Source organism: Elephantulus edwardii, unplaced genomic scaffold, assembly GCF_000299155.1.
Source record: "Elephantulus edwardii isolate Elephantulus edwardi_28Jun2011 unplaced genomic scaffold, EleEdw1.0 scaffold00080, whole genome shotgun sequence".
Taxonomy (NCBI): Eukaryota; Metazoa; Chordata; class Mammalia; order Macroscelidea; family Macroscelididae; genus Elephantulus; species Elephantulus edwardii.
In genome coordinates, this window is record NW_006399830.1 from 12202348 (window position 1) to 12222841 (window position 20494).

At 47.1% G+C, this 20494-nt stretch overlaps 1 protein-coding gene across 1 annotated transcript in view; it reads right to left on the reverse strand.

The window, feature by feature from the left end:
* Positions 1-20494, reverse strand: part of HIP1 (huntingtin interacting protein 1) — a 153076-nt gene that overhangs the window by 112099 nt on the left and 20483 nt on the right. The gene's annotated exons all lie outside the window — the stretch shown is intronic.

Sequence of the window (20494 nt, forward strand, 5' to 3'; positions counted from 1 at the left end):
GGAGGAGGAGGGACACCTCGGACCTCAGTGGAGGAGGAGGGACACCTTGGACCTCAGTGGAGGAAGAGGGACACCTCCGGCCTCAGTGGAGGAAGAGGGACACCTCGGGTCTCAGTGGAGGAAGAGGGACACCTCGGGCCTCAGTGGAGGAAGAGGGACACCTTGGACCTCAGTGGAGGGTAAGGGACACCTCGGGCCTCAGTGGAGGAAGAGGGACACCTCGGGCCTCAGTGGAGGGGAAGGGACACATTGGAGCTCAGTGGAAGGGAATGACACCTTGGAGCTCAGTGGAGGAGGAAGGACGGGTCAAACTCTAAGGAGATCCTGAGGATAGGAACTAGGAGGTGAGAGAAAGACACATTGCATGTGCCCGTTAGGTGTCTAACACCATTGGAGAGAGCAGTGCAATGGAGTGATCTGGGCCTCAATTAGACCACAGGATGTTAAGCAATTAGTAAGAAACAAGCAGATAGGAAAGGCTGGCGGCAAAGGGCGAGGGACCATGGGAAGCTCCAGCAGGGACAGAAAAGTCCAGAGAAGGCAGCAGCATTTTCAAGGATGGGAAGATTTGCACACGCGAGGAGGAAGAAGGAATGGAATTGGTAGGAGTGACAATGAAACAAAGGTGAACAATGAGCAAGGTCTGCGAGGAGCAGATGAGATCAAGGGAAGAAACAGAGGTGAGCCACAGTTAGGGAAGAGAGAAGGCGAAGAGTCCGAAGGCACCACGGTGGGTGAAAGCTAGTGGACAGGCTCCCACCAAAAGGTCTTCATCTTATCAACAAGGCTGAGCTGTCTGCTGAGTGCAAAGGGTGGGAGTTGTGAGAAGTGAGAAAGAACCCAAAGAACACTGTGTCCTACAAGCAAAGGTTGGACAGGGATGTTTGGATTAGTAAAGAATGGACTGAGACGAGATGGAGGCTCAGAGTTACGATTTTCAAGAGTGTGTAAAGACAGGAAGTGGGGAAGGCCTCAGGGAACACGCAGGGATGGAAAGGGGATCTGGAAACTTAAAGAGAAACACAGGCAGGTATGGGCTAGGGGACTTAGGGAGGGGGAATTACTGAAGATACCAAAGAAAGGGAGGCATGGCCAGAGCAGGTGTCAGGACAACGCTGCAGCAGGCTTACCAGCCGCCCAGCAGTGTCCCGCAGTGTCCTGCACTCTCCCCACTCCAGTGACCCTTGTTGAGTTTCCTTGATGGAAAACCCCCACTCTTTTTACATGCATGCACGGCGGTGAACCATAGCTGCCCACCGCTGTTTGCCTGGCTGTTATTTTTGGCAGGAGCTACAGGAACTTACACTTCTCCTAATTACACTTCATGAGTTGTGTCTATGATCATCTGTTCTGGTACAATAACCAGGAAGACATTAAACCAGTCTGTGGTTGGCGAGTTCCTTTTCAGCTTGACTTGCACTACGTGTGTGCAGGCCCTGGGAAGATCCAAGGTGTACAAAGATGAACAAGACATAGTCCTTACGGTGCTTAGAGTGCACTGGCCAGGCAAAACACAAATGCAGACCATTTTCATTTTGTTTAAATATTGTAGCAAGTGTTAAGAAGGAAGTATCTTCTCCATTCCCCCGGAACTGAGTCTGGGATGTAAGGACCCACACTGGCATGTATGTTTACACGGGTATTTATTTGCTCATGCAGCTGATATACCCACGTAGGTAACAGAACAGAGCGCTGATGGTGTAGTGGGTAAGGAGCTGCACTGCTAACTCAAAGGCACATGGTTTGAATCCACCCGTTGCTGTGAGAGAGATAAATGAGCAATCTCCTCCCACGTGATCTACAGTCTGTGAAAGCCTGGTGGAGGGCCAGCCATGAGGCAGTTCTGACTTGACAGTTCATTAAAAGCAGCAGCAGAGGTGAGCTCTGGTGGCCTAGTGGCAAGAAACTGCACTGCAATCTCAGAGGTGCACGGTTCGAATCCACCAGATGCTCTGCTGGAGAAGGAGGAACAATCTCCTCCTATACCTGTCAGGTCTGATTTGATGGTACACACACAAAAATAATAATAATAATAAAAAGCAGCAGCAACAACATATAATTGAGCATGCAGGGGCCACAGTCATGAAAACCTCTTAAGCTAGGGCCATCAAGTTAATTCTGACTATGTTGCTGCTGTTGTATACTACTGAGACAGAACTGACGCATAGCTGACCCTCCACTGGGTTTTCAGAGGCTGTAAATCACATAGCAGGAGACTGTCCATCTTTCTCCCTTGGTGCTGCTAATGGATTTGAACTGGCCACCTGCAGGTTAGCACCAACCTTCTACAGACTAGGCCACCAGAGCTCACTGGATTAGTAGGTAAAGAGTACTGACAGCAACACCAGCCTCCTAGTGAAAACCCATTAGTCATAACCAAACTCCCTGAGAGAATGACAAACAGATCTGAAGGGCCGGGGACCACAGCATCAAGGGACATGTCGGTCAGCTGGCCAACACAGTCCACGCACACAAGGTTCTACATCCCATCTTTCTGAGTACTGAATAGGGTCTCGAATGTTTTCAAGTATCATCTAAGTTACAACTATTGGTCTATTTCTGTCCAAAGCAACAATGAGAGAAAAAAACCAAAGACTCAAGGAAATCATGATTTCAAAGGAAGACTGGACTACATGAACCACAGCCTCCACTACTCTGAGACCAGAGGAACTGGATGGTGCCTGGCTATCACCACTGACCACTGTGACTCAGATCACAATACAAGGCACTAGACGAGAGTGGGAGGGAAAGGCAGAATTAAATTCAAATGTGTGTGTGTGTGTGTGTGTGTATACACACACACACAGACTAGATTTGGTGGTTCGATAGAAACTGGTGGAATCCTTGAGATTATGTGGTCTTTAGACAATCTTCTGGTGCACAATAAAGTCATCATTCTGGGAGACCATATTTTAGTAATATAAAAACCGAACTCAGATCTCATTCTGCTGCTTCCCACTGACAGGAACCCTCCACTGAGTTTCCCCAGCTGTAAGTCTCAATGGAAGGAGACTGACTCATCTTTCTGCCTCAGGGCAACAGGTGAGTTCAAACTGATGACTTTCAGGTTAACACAGGCCTGTAAAGCGAATAGTGCAATACAGGAGCCACATGCTTCTGAAAACAACCAACTACACAAGACCAAAAAGACAGCATTTACCTAGATGCAAAGTTAAGACTCAGAAAGGGGCAAGGAAACTGGGCAGAGACAGGGAAGCCAAGACGGAAATGCAGGGCTGACACAGTGCAGGGATTGTAGCCAATGGGGCAGAACAATCTGCATATAAACTGTGGGACTGGGAACTAACTAGCTTTGTAAACGTTCATCTCAAGCACAATAAAATATATACGTGTGTGTGTGTGTGTGTGTGTGTGTGTTGTGTGTATGAACCGGCGTTGGGATCCAATGTTGGGATAAGATACAGTCCACATGCTAAAGTGAGTCCAACCCAGTCAGGGTTGGATGGCATCCAACCAGCTTCTCAGGAGGCAGCCAGACCACCAGAAGGTTCAATGGACCTTCTGTGCATGATGCTGGGCGAGCCAGGGCTTTGAAGGAGGCTAGCTTACCCAGCCCTGCCTCGTACTGAGGGATGACCCTGCCTGAGCTGAGGCAAGAGGAGCCGAATCAGAGCACATCGTAGTTAGTGTCAGACAGAGGGAGTGATATCTTTATGTTAATGAGAGAAGTGAAACAGAGCAAGTTCAATGCATTTAAAGGCCCAGTGGCAGAAGGCTGAGAGCAATTCCATTTTATGGCTGGTTTACTATGGGAATTAGAAGATAAGCCAGCAAAAAAAAGGGATGAAGCCAGATCTCTGAGCAACAGGATGGTTTGAAACAGTCACCACTGTGAAAAGGGCAGGAGGAAAGGATCACTGAGCTGTGCTGAGGATCTAGTTGGAGGTGGAGGCCACTGGCCTTCTGACTTTGTATACGGCATACTTTGTTGTACTTAAAGTGTTTTCTTTTTACATGGCCAAACTTTTCTATCATGAATTCTAAGTTTTCCAGCATGCTTTAAACTGTTGGTTATAAACAAATAAAAATGAGGTAGAGTCATAGGTACTGATGCAAACAATATCCAAGGTCAATGTCGCTAAGGTCAAATAATGGAGTGCACACAGACAGATCATCAGAGATACATACAGACATTCCCTTCGATGTGATCTTGTCCAATGACACTCTGGGAACTTGGGAGTGAGTGGACTGACCCTTGGTTAGAAGAAGGTGTTATGGAAGTTACAAGGCAAGGAAATGAGTAACATGGATTGAACAGAAGGGTCAGTAGGAGAAAGAGTAGATACACTGCCGACAAGAACAGCTCCTGGTCCAAGAGAACAGAGGTTACCTGCCATCAGAGGAGGAAAACTGAGGTACAAAAAGGCTGAGAAGCATTCATAAGGGTACACAGCTAATCAGGCCAAACATTCTAACTCTAGGGCTGAATTAACCTTCACCGTCATGCTATGCTATAATGTTGGAGAAGAATGCTGAGTTTCCCATGGACTGCCAAAAGAACAGACAGATAGGTCTTGGGGAAGGTACAGCCAGCATGCTCCTTGAAGGCAAGGATGACAAAGCTTTGTTTGACATATCTGAGGCATGTTGCTAGGAGAGGCTATTCCATCATACCCAGAGAGATGGAGGGTCAGCAAAAGAGCAGAAGACCCTTGATGAAATGGATTGACAGTGACTGCAGCAGTGGTTTAAGTGTGTCAGAGATGGTGAGGATGGCACAGGATGGGCCAGGGTTCTGAACTGTTGTTTACAGGGTTTCTATGAGTCTTATTACTCTATTCGACCATACCTAACAACAACAACAACATTATGCTATACATCTCACAATACCAGGGTAAGTGAAAAATCATTTCAATTCAGCCTGAACATAATTTGGAAAATGAAAAAAAATCTTTATTTATAAGCAGAAACTGGAAGGAAATACACTAGCATGTTAACAGCAGTTATCTGAATGGTGATTTTAAAAAAAATCCTCCTACATTTTCTATAATTAACATGAATAATATTATTAATAGAAAAAAATGTTGTTTAAAATAATCACTGGAATGAGTAAGTATCAAGGTCTATAAAAATAGACTTTCTGGAAAAAGATACCTTGGCAACATATCCTCCAGATTTGAATCAACAAAAAAGTATTATGCTTGATTCATAGAGTAACAGTGGAAAAAAACATGAGATTTAGAAGACTTGGATTCAGGCCACTTAGGAAAGTGCTAACTCCCTAAGCCATTTCCTTAAATAAAGATGTAAAAATACTAAAAGTTGCCTAACTTGGTTTTCAAAAAGGATACAAGAAAAACACTGTAGACTGGGAAGCAAGGTAAATGAAACCATGTTGGCTTAATATTATTAATTCTATGTTTTAATCCTTTATTACTGAGTTGGCATCTATCCAACTCAAAATGAAACTGTGATTGCAAAATATATGTCAATTCTTAACTAGTCCATCACAGTGATTCCCTAAAATAGAAAATGTTATTAAAATCAGGCTATCAATGGTGTTTTTAGGATGAGTATCTCAATGTTTTCTAATTTCCAACTTAAAAAAACCCACAAACTATCATTATATACAATTCACGAAGGGCTGCCTACAACCCTTCACACCCAGTCCCAGGGCTCCAAGAACTTGCTGGAAATCAAAGCCACACTCTACGCTTGCCTGCAGCCATCTGAAGCTTCCAGGAATCCTCTGCCCACAATAGCTCCTAACCCTTTCGATACCAAACCCAAAGATGACGGCTTGAGAATGCCTCCACCTGCATGCATTCCCTCCTGGCCTCTGGAGGCACTCTGCTTCCTGCTGAGATCAGTCTGCCCTCGGGACACGGGATCCTGACCTCCCCATCTATTTAAACCATTATCCCTTGGGTCAGCCTCTAATCCAGGTAGAGCATCAGAGACCACTCGGGCTCCACACACTAAGAGACCATGGGAGGCTGAGCGGAAACCGGACAAAAGGCCACCACCTCCTCGCTGTCTATCTACTGGCTTCCTCCCCGGGCCTCCAACTGTCTGTCTGCAAATGCTGCCAAAACAAGCTTTCTTTCATTTTTATGGTATGTGACACAGAACTCCATTTTGGTTTTCAGTACACTCACAGGTTGTAAACCATGGTCACTAAATCTGAATGTCTTCACCACTCCTCAAAGAAATGCATACATATTCGTAGCAGTTACTTCCTGTTCCCCGATACCAGCTTCTCTCAACCATTCATCGATTTTCTGTCTCTGTAACTTTGACTATTTGAGGCACTCCATGTAAGTGGAATCATACAGTAGGTAGTTTTTGTGTCTGGCTTCCCTCAATTAGCACAGGATTTTCAAGATTCATCCACAACATAACATTCCTTTTTATCATCCAATAATATTCTACTGTATGGGCACATTTCATTTTGCTTCTCCATTTATCGGTTGATGCACCCTGGGTTGCTTTTACTTGTACTTAATTAATGCTATTACAATACTCAGGCACATGTTTTTGCATAAACTTTTGTTTTTCATTTTCTTTGTTATACACTTAGGCATGGAATTGCTGGAGAACACGGTGAGTGCCAAACTCATCTTTCCACATTAGCTATTCCACTTTACATTCCAAACAGCAATGAATGAGGATTCCAATTTCCTTGCCAATCCTTGTAATTTTCTGGGTTTTTATTCTGCCCATTCTGGTGAGTATAAAGCGATACGTCATGTGGTTCTTCTTATTTTAATTTTCTTAATGACTAATGATGCTGAACATCTATCTCTTCACGTGCTTACTGGCAACCTGCGTATCCTGCATCCGAGGGTGACGTGAGGCAGAGAACATCACTGCTGAGATCAGATGGATCTTGGCTGGAAGCAGAAAATACCAGGAAGATGTTTACTCATCTTTGACTGACTAAGCAAAGGCATTCCACTGTGTGGATCAGAAGACTCGATGGATAAAATTTTGAAAATGTGCATTCCAGAACACTTAACTGTGCTCCTGTTGCGTCTATAAGAGCCAGTTATTCAAAGGATACAAGGGGAAGCTGCACGGTTTAAAAACAGGAAAAGTATGTGTCAGGGTTGTAGCCTATCACCATATTTACTCAATCTGCATGTTGAGCAAATAGACTGGACTATACAAATAAGAATACTGCATGAGGACCGGAGAAAGAGTTATTAACAACGTGTCACATGGCTTAGTGGTAAGAAGCTGCACTGCTATCCCAAAGGCCCACGGTTCAAACCCACCATCTGTTCTGGGGTTAAGGATGGGCAATCTCATCTGGTGTGATTTACAGCCCCTGAAAATCTGCTTGAGGGTCAACTGTGAGTTGGTTCCAACTCAACGGTACTCAACAACGATAACAATATGCACAGGATACAATCTTGCTTGCAGTAAGCAAAGAGGCCTTGAAAGCATTTATGATGACAATCAAAGACTATGGCATTCAAGTGGATTACATCTCAACAGCAACGAAAGAAAAAAACAACCCTCACAAGTAGACCAATAAAGTAATGTCACAGTAAAAAAGATAAAAGATTGACGTTAACAAAAATTTCATTTTACTTAGATCCACCACCAACGCCTGGGGAAGCATCAGTTGAGGGATCCGTCACCTGCCATACTGCACTGGGCAGAGCTGCTGCAAAACACTCCTGTAAAGAGTGGAAAAGGCAGAGACGTCACCTGGAGGACTAAGGTGCATCTGAGTGGAAAAGGCAGAGACGTCACCTGGAGGACTAAGGTGCATCTGACCTAAGCAGAAGATTTTCAACCACCTCAAAACCATGCAAAAGTTGGACAGTGACTAAAGAAGACAACAGAAAAATTGATGCCTTCAAATTCTGGTGATGGAGATGAACGCAGAGCCTCCAGAATAGCAAACAAACCAGACTGGGAAGACATGCAAAGTGCTCCTTACAAGCAAGGACGGTGAGACTTCATCTCACTTACTTTGGGAGTATTATCCAGAGGGGCTACTCCCTGAAGAAAGAGGTCATTTGGGATACATGAGAGGGTCAGCAAAAAGAGGAAGACCCTCCGCGAGATGGGTTAACACGGCAGCTGTAACAACGGACTCAAACACTGCAAAGGTTGTGACGACGGCGCAGGTCCGGGCTTTACTCTGCTTTACAAAGGGCTGCTTGAGTTGAAATCCACCTGACAATACCTGACAAAGACAAAAGAAGGGTCTCTTTAAGACGCAAAAGCCGTTACTCTCTCTGCTCGAAACCCACCACTGGCTTCCAAGCACCGAAATAAAGCCCTCGCTCCTCCCACGGCCCACAAGAGCCTGCAAGAGCTGGCCACTGCTGCTCTCCAACTTCATCTCCTCCCCCTTCCCTCACCCAAGCTGCTCTGGCCTTCTTACAGTTTCTATTTTGTTTGTTTTTAATTAGCTAATTACTTTTTTATTGTGTTAAAAATACAAAGGACATTTTCCACTTCAACACTTTTCCTGTGTTACAATTCAGTGACACTAATTATATGCATCATGTTTTGCAGTCCTCACTGCTCTCCCCGTCCAACTCCTTCCATCTCGGGCCACGGAAACTCACGGCTCCTTAAGCAATAAAACCCCTTGTTGTTTCTCCAACAAGTTTGCTCCTGCCTTAGAGTGTCTGCAAGCACTGTTTCGTCTAACTAAAACCCCCTTTCCTGTGATCACTCCTTGGCGTGCTCGTCACTTATTATATAGTCTTACTAAATGGTACTTCCTAAAGAGGTCTTTCCAGCCACCCTCTGTAATATAAACTCCTTAACCAAAAAAAAAAAACTAAAAAAAAACCTCCTTAACCACCACCTGCCCCATCGCTCACTATCCCCAGGGCTTTGAAATGGTACATTCTGGTTATCCTCTCTGCTGGGAATCTGGGGTGCCTTTCCATCCCAGATACACGGAATCAGACTCTACAGTTTACCAAGATCCTCAAAGGATTCTCATTAAGAATCACCTTGGTATTCTCTCTGCCTCTAAGTACTACCGATAGGCCAGCATCATTCACCTTTCTCTGGCCTCCTGAATTGTTGAGCAATGCTTAGTGACCTCAGATTTAGCATGTCCCAAAGGGAGCCCTGTTCATCTCTGAAATCTGCTGACATCACTGTGCTTCCAGCTGCGGCCAAAGCCAGGATCCTAACAATAATCCCTAACGGCACTCCTCTCGCATCTAATCAATGACCTAGTTTTGGCATCTCCACATCTCTAGCTCCAAGGTTACCACCCTCGTTCTCCTAACTGATCCTCCCAGCACACTGAAGCTGATCTTTCATCCACCCTGTAACCTCATCCAAGTATTTATGGGTCTGCGAGCCGACTGGATGGCTGAGCGGATAAGCGTTCCATTGCTAACCAGAAAATTGACAGTTCTAATCCACTAGCCTCTCTGCAGGAGAAAGACAATACAGTCTGCTTCTGTAGAGATCACCCAGACCCACTGTCACTGAGTTGATGCCAACTCCTGGCGACCTTCCACTGGGCTTCTGAGGCTGTAAATCTTTACAAGACGAGAGACTGTCTGTCCATCTCTCCCCTTCAGGGTGGCTGATGAATTCAAACTGTCTACCTTTCTGTTAGCAGCCTGGTAACAACCTATACCACCAGAATTTTTTCTGTGGATTGCAGCTCAGGAAATCCTGTAGGGCAATTCCACCCTGTCCTCAATGCTAGCCTGTCACTGTGAGTCAGGAGTAACTTGCAGGCAATAAGTATGGTTTTTGGATTACTGTGACGTCAGTCTGGAGACTAAGGTGCGCCTGATACAAGCCATGCTCATTGCAATCACTTGCTATGTGCCGGAGAGCTAGCTGGACAGTGACTAGGGGTGATAGAAGGAGAACTGATGCCTTCGAGCTGTGGTGCTGGAGAAGGGTACTGAATATACCGTGGACTGCTAGGAGAACAAACAGGTTCATGCTGGAGAGGGTTAAACCAGGCTGCTCCTTGGAAGCAAGGATTCTGAAGCTTTGTCGGACATATTTTGGACATGTTGCAAGGAGGGACCGGTCCTTGGAGAGGGACGTCATGCTTGGGAGGGTGGAGGGACAGCGCAGGAGGGGAAGACCCTCCATGAGATAGCCTGATTCAGTGACTGGGGTAATGGGGGTAGGTGCATCAGAGACGGTAAGAGTGGCACAGGATAGAGCAGGGTTTGGGGCTGCTGTACAAAGAATAGGGTCGCTATGTACAGAAGGCGACTCAACAGCACATAACAACAACATAGTTTGAGCATGCTTCTAGGAAAGGCTGTTCCATGCTTGGAAAAGTGGAGGGTCGGCGAGAGAAAGGAAGCCCCTTGACAAGACAGACTGACACAGTGACCATAGAAACAGGCTCAAGTGTGTCAAAGACGATGAGGATGGCACAGGGCAGGACGGGGTTCAGCTCTGTTGTTCGTAGGGTTGCTGTAAGTCGTACTCAACTTGACAGCACCTAACAACCACAACCACCACATACGGCAGAAGGGAGCTCAGGGGGTGTGGTTTGTAGGGAGCTGCGCTTCTAACCCAAGGCCTCACCTCTCTGGTGCTTCGAATCCACGTGTGGGTGTGAGGGAGCCAGACAGACAACCTCCTGCTGTGCCACTGCAGCCGTGGAAACCTGAGGGTCTATTACGTGTGGGTTCTGAGTCACAGGCAATGAGCTAGAGCAGAATGGAAGATGGCTTTGGCAGGGGTGCTCCGAGGCTTCTTGGAAATAGGCATTGAACTTGACTCTCAGGGAGAATGTGAAGCAGCGTAAGGTGTGAATGAATGAGTGTGTGTGTGTGTGTGTGTGTGTGTGTGTGTGTGTGTGACACACACACCACAAGGAGGCCAGAGGGGTAGGAGAAAATGGACAAGAAGGAAGAACTTGGACTTTAATTTTCTCCAGGGCAGAGGGGAGGCAACGAGGTGCTCCTGGCCTCTAGAAGTGTAGCTTGCCGAGTCCAGAGATGACTGGCCTCTGTCTGCGTCCCCTTACCACCTGGTAGAGCAGGGGGGAGAAATCCACTTGCTCCCTATTTGTTAAAGGATCTATTTTGGTCTGGTCTGTGAGGCTCATCAAGAGGGACATAGAAACAATGAGAGAAAAAAAAAAAAGAAACAATGAGCATTTGTGCAGCACTTGACCATTTACAAAACACATGCATATGCATTTATTCCGGAAGAGAAGGCAGGGGAGTTGGGGGCAAAGCCTCAGCAGGGCTTCAGGCTGTTCATTCTGGTTTGACCTCTGCTGAGGATTTGTATTTGCATCCCAGGTATTCTAAATCGGAACCCACATTTTAACAAAATCCCCAGGTGATTCTCATAAAACCCAGGTCCATCTCAGAAGAGGGTCACACTGGAATGAACAGGTAGGAAACGTGGATTTTATTCAGCTCTGTGAGTGTGAACAAACCATGTGTTCACAAACCATGTGTACAGGGTATAGAAACGGTTCTACTATTTCTTGCTCCTTTTTTAACATCCTCAGCAGAAGTGGGCCTTCCTCTTGGTATTTTAATATTCTGCATCTCTATTCTCCCCACTCCATAGATATCCATGTGGACTGAATATAGACCACCAACTGATACTTCATTGTATCAATTTATTTGGCCATTCTCAAATGGACACTCGGGCTATTTACAACTTTCCATGATTACAAATTGATTACTCAGGGCTCTGTCCTTGTACAGATGTGCCTAGCAGGCAAATTGCTGGGACTCAGCGAGCGGATTTAGAACTCTATCCCTGACAGCAGCGATGACAACATCCGTGCTGAAGCCAGGAAATTCATCGACAGGCGAGCTAGCTGCTCTGTCTGTTTGCCAATGTTTTTTGTATCAGACACGAAAGGGTCAAATTGTGTTTCTTCCCATCTTGGTAGCCAGTTGCTTCAGCATCATTTATTGAAGAATCTACCTTGACAAGTAGACTTGGAGACAAGGGCAGACAAGTAAGCAATGGGAAGGGCCCTGAGAAACCCTGGGGTAGGGGGGGGGTGGTGGTGGTGGTGTATCTCTCTGACCATCTGAAGAGACTATTCTGCATCTGAAAGGGGATCTGTGCTGTTAATCTAACATTTCAAAGTGCTTGGGGCAACAGGGCTTTCAAACTGTCTAGTCCGCTATGCGTCTGGACTTAAAGTGTCCTGACCTCTATTTCCAGCAACCCTAGATGGTCTCATAAGGAATCTAGTCAGCATCCCCCAGAATGCTCTGCTGTTCTCATTGTGTAGCGTCAATGGATTCCAACTCCTAGCGACCCTATAGGACAGGGTTAACCTGGCCCAAGGGGTTTCCCTGTGTGTGAATCATAGATTCCCAGGTCTTTTCTCCCAAGGAGTGACTAAGTGGGCTTGAACCACTGACCTTTCATTTAGGTACCCAAACACTTTAACCACAGAACCACCATGGCTCCCTCAATCTTTGCTACGGCCCCTTCTCTGCTCCACCCCAGTGCATTTATTATCCTAAACTCATTGGCGCTGCGTCACTTCCAACTGTCAAGCACAGGAGAGCTCTGCTTCACAGAACTGTGCTCCAGGTGTCAGTGACTGACTCATAGAAAGCAGATCGCCAGGCCTTTCTTCCAGTGCACTTCCAGGTGAACTCTAACCTCCAACTTTGCAATTAGTAGCCAAGCACGGTAACAGTTCACATGACCCAGGAGGGACTCTCTATTGTCCTGTTGTTGTTAGTGTTGTGTACTGTGAGTGGAAACTGACTCATATTCGACTCTCCAGCAGGTTTTCAGAGACAGAACTGCTTGAGAGGAGACTGGCCATCTATCTCAACAGAGTAGCTGGTAGATTCTAACTGCATGCCTTTAGGGTGGCCATGCTATTGCCACAAGGCCACCATACTGTTAGACCACCAGAGCGCCTATTACCTAGGCTTTCATCACTACTTCCAAATTGAGCTCTCCTGTCTCTTCTTCCCGTTGCTGTGAGAATAGCTTTTCCTTAGATAAATCAGAACATGCCAGTCCCTCAGGTGACACCTTTAAAATCTCTGATGACAAACATACACAATCTGGCCTCACCCTGTCTTCCCAGCTCCACATTCCCCTTCCCCGAGCCTCGTTCCTCGCTCCTCTCCCAGCCTTTACCTACAAGAACTCCAGTGATGGCCCAAGCTTAGGAAAGAACCAGACTCTTCCATGGCTCTTGACATTTCTACATGTTCTCTTTACTGATATCTTTTTGTTTCGTATCTTCAACTGTAAAACTCTTCCTAAAGGACACCTCCTTCTCCCTAGAAAGACTCCTTCACTTTCTTCTAAATGATGCTGTTGTGTCTTGTGCATGAAACCAAACCCCAGCCAACGGCCATAAAATTGGTTCCAACTCACGCCAAGTCGTCCATGTGTGAGAGCAAACCACTCCATGTTCTGCTGTGCCCTTTCAGAAACAGACTGCCAGTCCTTTATTCAGAGCCATCTCTGGGTGGATTTGAACCAGCAACATTTTGGATACTAGATGAACACTCAACTGTCTACTCCGCTCCATCCTTACTACCTGTCTATGTGTGCACTTCTGTTTATGGTCAATTTCCTCAACTCAACCGCAAGCATCCAGGCACCCAGCCTGCTGCCCACCCACATGGCCAGGGCCCCACAGTCTTGTTGCACAATCTTGGTTGAAATGGGTCTGCAGACACCCCCATCCCCAGAGTCCCTTGCCTTTAAGCTCTGGAGCACAGAAAGTAACAGGGTATCTCCCAGAGGTCCTGACCATGTAAACAGGAGGCCTTGGGCCCACAACACACCGGCCGTGGCTGAGCTGACCTGAGATGTGGGGTCTGGGTCCCAAAGGGGCATCCACCACACAGTATTTGCAGGCTCGGGGCCAAGGGGCTCTCAATGGAGATCCACAGGTTGGAAGGTGGACAGGTGCGGCAGTGAGAGGGAACCAGATGACAGAGTGCTCTGGTGACTGGCCCCGCGGAGAAGGGCCCCAGACACAAAGCCCCACGTGCTGGACCCCAGCTCTCCCAGCCTGGCCCTGTGCCCGCCATCAGCAGCTGCCTGGCTCCCTCGGCGCGTTTGGTCCCCTCCCCGGACAGCTGCAGCAAAGTGGCAGGTGGGAGCTTGTTCACCCCACTCCCCGCCCACTGCTCCGCACAAAGGCTGACATAGGCCTCCTGGGCTGGCTCCCAACAGGGAACTTCCCATCTCTCGGGTCTCCTCAGGAGCCAGCAGACAAGTGGCCACAGCACCTGGCTGTCCCCATCTTGGATGACAAGGACCACTGCTTCCCACTGACCGAGACCCGTTCTTCCTCCCCGAGGTCCCCTGACTCAGCAACAGCCTGGACCCCTATCCTCCCTCTGTAGGCCTTCAAGGCCCTCTGCAGGCAACACAGTGAGCAAGGAATGACTACTTCCAGAGACACACACAGCAAACTTTCATCTGATTGTAAAAGTCACGTCAACTCACTGTAAACATATACACAAATATCAAAACCAAAATAACTGCTGAGCAGTGGATTTGAACTCACAGCAAATCTCACGGGAACAGCTGGTGGATCTGAAGCACTGACATACAGCTAACAGCCCAGTCCATTACACACAATGCCACCAGGGTTCTCGCAATACAAACAAAAACTAAACTTCACTGCCCTCGGTCCGCTCTGTTTCATAGCAACCCTTCATCAGGTTTCTGAGAGGGTAAATGCTGCGCCTCTGGGATTGTAGTTGCAGCTCCTTACCACTAGTCCACCAGCACTCCCCTAAATATTTTCAATATATGGTCCTTGCTTAAATTATGACAAGGAGCCTTCATTAGCACACTGAGTTAAGTACTAGGCTACTGATTGAAGATAAGCATTTCAAGCCACTCCATGGAGAAAGATGAGGCTATCGGGTCTTGGGTTGATGGGAGCTGTTTATATTAGTTAGTGAGACTGGCTCAGGACAGGGATGGCTTCAGAGCTGCTGTAAATAGGGTCACTATACATCACAGGCCACTCAATGGCACATAAAAATAATAACATACCATGACAGGTTTGGAAGTAGGAGTAGCATCCACTTCCTAAATAACATACCTCTGGAAACTCTATGAACTTTGATAAATGTCGAAAATTATAGAGGGGCTTCAGGCCTTTTGTTCATAGGGTCACTATGCATCATGCTCAACTCGAAGGCAATCAACAACAACATATTCGCTGTGAGGCTCTAACAAGTTAATTGGGGTGGGGGGGGATTAAAAGTCCTCTGGAGAGGTCATGTGCTTGGCAGAGCTCTTCTACTCCAAGTTCCACTTGAGAAAGTGCAGGCAAGGAGCCCTGGGCTTCTCCAGCCAGAGAAGCATCTTCTGACCCAGGCCAGTGCCCCTTCAGGATAGGGTGATGGTTCCACACTTCCCATTAATCCCTGTCTTTCAGTGCCTGCTACATTCCACCCTCTGCCACATGGAATGCCTCAGACGGGATGACTTTGGGTCAGTTTCTCCAGGCAGGTTGGCAGCTACATGATAAATGACTGGAATTCGGCTAGAGCTGGGAGTGCCTCTTCCTGCCCTAACGTGATGCCTTCACACTCAGACCTCTCCGAGTTCTACTTGCATCCTCAACCCTCCTGCCAGTGCCTTCCTTCCAAAATCTGCTAAATGCTCTGAAAGGGACCCTCACAGAAAGCACCCAACACAGAGTGGGAGAGAAATGTGGAACAAAACGCAAAACAATAAAAAAGGCCAGTCTTACCGGTCTGGTTCTGTCTAATGGGGTTCCTCTGCTATTCATAGGGCTGTTTTTTTTTCAAAAGCTCCTCCCAATCTGTCTTAATCTGAAAGCTCCACTGTAACCCTCACTGTGGGTGACCCGCTGGCATTAAAATACTGTTTGCCCAGCTTCCAGCAGCCAGTAAGCTGCCTCAGTACAGCACCCGGCAGGAAAGCACTGTACTTGTAAGAGCAAATGATGGCCAAGCGAGCACACATACACAAACTATAAAGCAAGTAGCACATGCAAGCCATTTCCCCCAACACAAAAAACTCGCAGATCAATGCGATATCCCTAACAACAAGCCATAAAAGGGGGCACGGTGCCAGGCAGGACACGTTCAAAGGCGCTAGAACACACAGTGGCTACACCGTGGACTGACTCACGCAGACCCACGACCATGAAGAAGCCTCCAAAACGGCCAATGTTTTATCCCACTGTACACGTGGTCACCACCAGCCAGAGCCAACCGGACAGGAACTCATGCTAACAGCAACAACACCCGAGGAAACCCAGGCTCAGCAAGATCACGTGAACACTCCAAGGCTGTAGGTGGCGGAGGCAGGTTTCAAACTCAGGCAGATCTGGTCCGAGCACGTGTGCTTATCTAAATTCTGTATTTTCCCCAGTCAGCTACGACAAGGAATGAGGAAGCCTTCCTCTCGCTGATGCCTGATGTTTGATGAAGTGGAAAGGCAAGATTCGGAACTACTGCCCCTGAGTTTTAAAAACCCGGGGTGGGGTGAGCAGCAGTCCAGTCTGTTTCTGCTTATCTGTGAAACAAAATATGTGAGTGAACACAACAGGGCAGATGCTCTCCTGGAGAGGAACAGGATGTAGGGGACTGAGGGGCAAAATTAGCAGAAAGTCTTTTCATATTATAGTATTAATTGGGGGGGGGTGTTTTGGGGTTTTTTTTTTTAGCAAAACAAATCAATTACCTGGTAGTTTATGGTAGGAACTGAACTACTAAACCAAAGGTAAACAGTTCGAATCCACCAGCTGCTCCGCAGGGACGTGCCATCTCCTCCCACACAATTTACAGCCTCTGAGAACCCGCTGGAGGGTCAGCTATGAGTCGATTCCAACTTAACAGTACTTAACAATAGCAGTCAGAAGTATTTTTTTTTAATTAAATTGAAAAGAAAATATATCTTAAGCACTCAGTAAATATATTTTGAGAAGTGATCAGAGATTTTAGAAATTTCTTATAAAAGCGCCCTCTGGTCTCGCTGTTGAAAGGATCGGTTTTGAGTTACGCGGTCTAGTCGCTCACTGATACCCAGGAACATACACAACTGCTTTTCACGGGTCTGCCTCATTCCTAGTTCTTTTCCTTTCTTCTGCTGAGCTTGCTTATTAAGTCACAGGCTTTTCCAGGGGGCTCTCTGGGGTTTTCAATGGCTACAGCAGGGATCTCTGCTGGTTATGGAAATGGGGAAGGGAAATTGGGAACCGCCAACACCACAGCAAAGGAGAAAGTGTGTTCTCCATATAAAGGCATGACGCTCCAGTTTTTCAAAAACACTGCATGGGCCAAAGAAAACAAAGCCACAAAGGCACCCAGCCCTCGGGATGCCAGCCTGTGACCTCTGCTGAAGAATGTGCACTGTCGGTCCCTTCTGCCCCTGCCATCTCCCACGACCTTCCTCCAGGTCCACCTGGCCCTGCAAGCCTTCCTCAGTTCCTCCGCGCTGTACTGAGCTTCTCCTCTCGGTGACTGTCAAGTTTAACGCCACTGTCACCAAGGGCAAACAATGAGTTCTTGAATAAGCAACTCGAGGCCGGAATCCTGCCTTCCTGTGCTCTCCCCACCCAGCTGACAACCTCTCAACGTGGCCGACTGTGAAGGCTGTGCAATCCGTCACACCTGCTCTGCTCCAGGAGCAACACGAAGGCAGCAATCAAGGCTGATTCACCCCTCGTCTGGAGCCTGGCATTTCAGGCACTTGAGAACCCTTGTCTGTTAAGTGATGAACACTGCTGAGGGCTGGTCTCCTCCCAATGTGCCTAACCCACTTCATCCAGATCCTTACAGACTTGCGCTTGGCAAGCCGCAGGAGATGACAGGAGCTCTGCCCTCAAGAGACCAGACAGGACATCCACAGCGGAAGCGGCATCTGTTCTTTATACCTGACACTTAGCAGAGCGCCTGACACACACACAACAAACCCTCAAAAACATAGTCGCTGGTCGACCCAAATGAAACATCACAGCTGCAGCAGAGACAAAAGACAACATATGAAGAAAAACAGTAAGAAGGGGCTCAGGGTGGGGGTCTTGGGGTGTGGTGGCCATGGCAGAAGTACAGCCTTTTACTGTGAAAAGGGCATCTTTAAATACTTTAACACCAGACTGAGAACGGCTGTTCTAACTGCTCACCAGGCTCTGAGCACATTCGCATTTCATCTGTACTCCAACTCCGTCATAAAGGGTTTCCTCATTTTTGAGATGAGGAAACGGAGACTCACGGAGGAGCTGGGGAACTTGCCCAAGGCCACCCAGGGGCTATGCTTCGCAGCCAGAACTTGAGTGCTGATATGTGGACTGTCACGTCCAGAGGTCCTTCCCGGGGGGCTCAAGGTAGAAACCCGAAGGGAGGAGGCAGGAACCAGTTATGGAACCTACAAGGGAGAAGCCTGGGGGCTAAGCCCTGGCCCACTGCACTGCAGTGGGGACCAGGGAGGCAACGGCAAAGAAGACCGATTGACCCTGCACTCTCAGAATCCCCATTCTGGCATGTGGGAGGGAGAGAAGAGACGATAAAACAGAACAAACAAACGTGATAATCCTACCTAGTGATAAATGTTACAAAGAAACTGGGACAAAACTCAGCCCCATGGCTCAACTTTCAGCAGCATAATGGAAAGGTCTCCAAGGTGAACAATTACTCCAGGAAAGTAGTCACTCCTCGGAACAGCCCGCTGTATAAAGATGTGCACGGGAGGAGGGCAGCCACAGGGCTTCCTAGAAGCAGGGATGCTGGGACTTAGTCCCACATGTTTTGAGCATGTTATCAAGAGGGGCCAGTCCTTGGAGAAGGTCATCATGCCTGGCAAAGCAGAGCATCAATGAAAGAGAGGAAGACTCCCAACAAGATAGAGCAATGGTTTAAACAATGGGTTTAAACAGAGATTATGAGGATGGTACAGGGTCTGCTGGGGTTAAGTGTCACCGAGTGGAGCGTGACTCATAGCGACCCTTTGACTGACAGATCTGAACCTTTTCCCACCCTCCACCATCCTTATCATCCTCGATACATTTGAGCCCAGTCTTACGACCACTGCATCAATCCATCCCCTTGAGGATTTAATAAAGTTTCAATCTGTTGTACACAGGGTTGCAACAATTTAGAATCAAATTCATGTCATCTAATTACATTAATAGGTTCAAAAAGGCAGCATCTATTTAAAAGTAAAGTTCAGAGGACAGCAAGGGTAGGATAGAAGGATTAATGGAAACTAAAATCAGAGAGGAAGCAGAAAGAGTAACTGTAACAACATAGGTATTGTAACTAATATGGTGAAACAATGTTCATGAATAGTTGAATGGAAAACCAATTTACTTTGTAAACTTTCACTAAAATCACAAGAAAAAAGATTTTAAAGAATGTTAGGAAGAAAATGCAATGCGCTGATGAGACAGAGATGGGAGACAGAGAAGTCTTCTTTGGGGGATCAGAGGAAGCCCCTTTAAAGAGGCAGCAATCTGATGAAAGCAAAGGGCAAGAAGCAGCCAGCCAGCTAAGGATCTGGGAGAAAATCACTGCAGGTGGAGGGACCAGGCAGATGCAAGGTTCAACAATGGGAGAAGAGTGGCAGAAAGGCCAGGGGGCAGAAACACAGTGAGCGGGCGGAGGTGGCCAAAGGCGGGATATCCGCTGCTGAGGATGCTTCATCCACTTAGGAAGGTGAGTTTTCTTTTAAACAACTATAAACTCGTGAGGTTTCAGATGATGGTAAAATAGTTGGATTCAGTTATTTAAAGATCTCTCTAGCTGCTGTGAAGAAGATGAACTGGCTGACCAATCTCATTGTTGTCTATTTAGAACCAACTCATAGCTGACCCTCCACTGGGTTTCCAAGACTGTAAAACTGACAGGAAATTGGCCAACTTTCTCCCGCTGAGTCACTAGCGGATCTGAACAATCTGAGGGGAGCAGCCTCTAAATTAGCAAACTCCCTGTGGACCCTAGAAGCTGAAGAGCAAGAAGTTAAACCTTCTGATAAAGTTATCTGACTGAGCTAAGATACTGAAGGTCCTCTCCCCCAACTATGGAGCCATGTTAAAGGGCAAACACACACACTGAAAATACCACTAACTTAGATGTGTGTTTGAAAGCATCTCCAGGTACCAGAAAGTGATGGTCACAAATGGGAATTAAATTCACACCCTACGGGGGAACAAGCCAGGTATCTGCTGTAAGAGACTGCAGCTGAGATCAACAACCTGTGTCGGTGACCTGGAGCTGGGCTCCACGCCACGGCTGCCAGCCCAGGCCTTGGAGGAAGATCCCAGAGAGGCCAGAGCCCGTGACATCGGAGAGACCACCCTTGCCCCCACCCTTCCTGTGAAGGACACAAACTGGGAAGGAAATAATTTACTACTAAGAACCTGTTATAACATCCCCTGAGCCTCTGAGAATATTCCCATTTCAATCTTGAGAAAAGGAAGAAAAAAAGCCCAATTGTGCCAAGTTTCCTGACTGTGTCCATTTGGTGTGGAAGACCCTGTCCTAGAAAAAGAAGTACAAATGGATCCAATGGCAGTGACCCTGCAGGGTCAGACAGAGGCAACCCACAGAAAAACAACTCCATA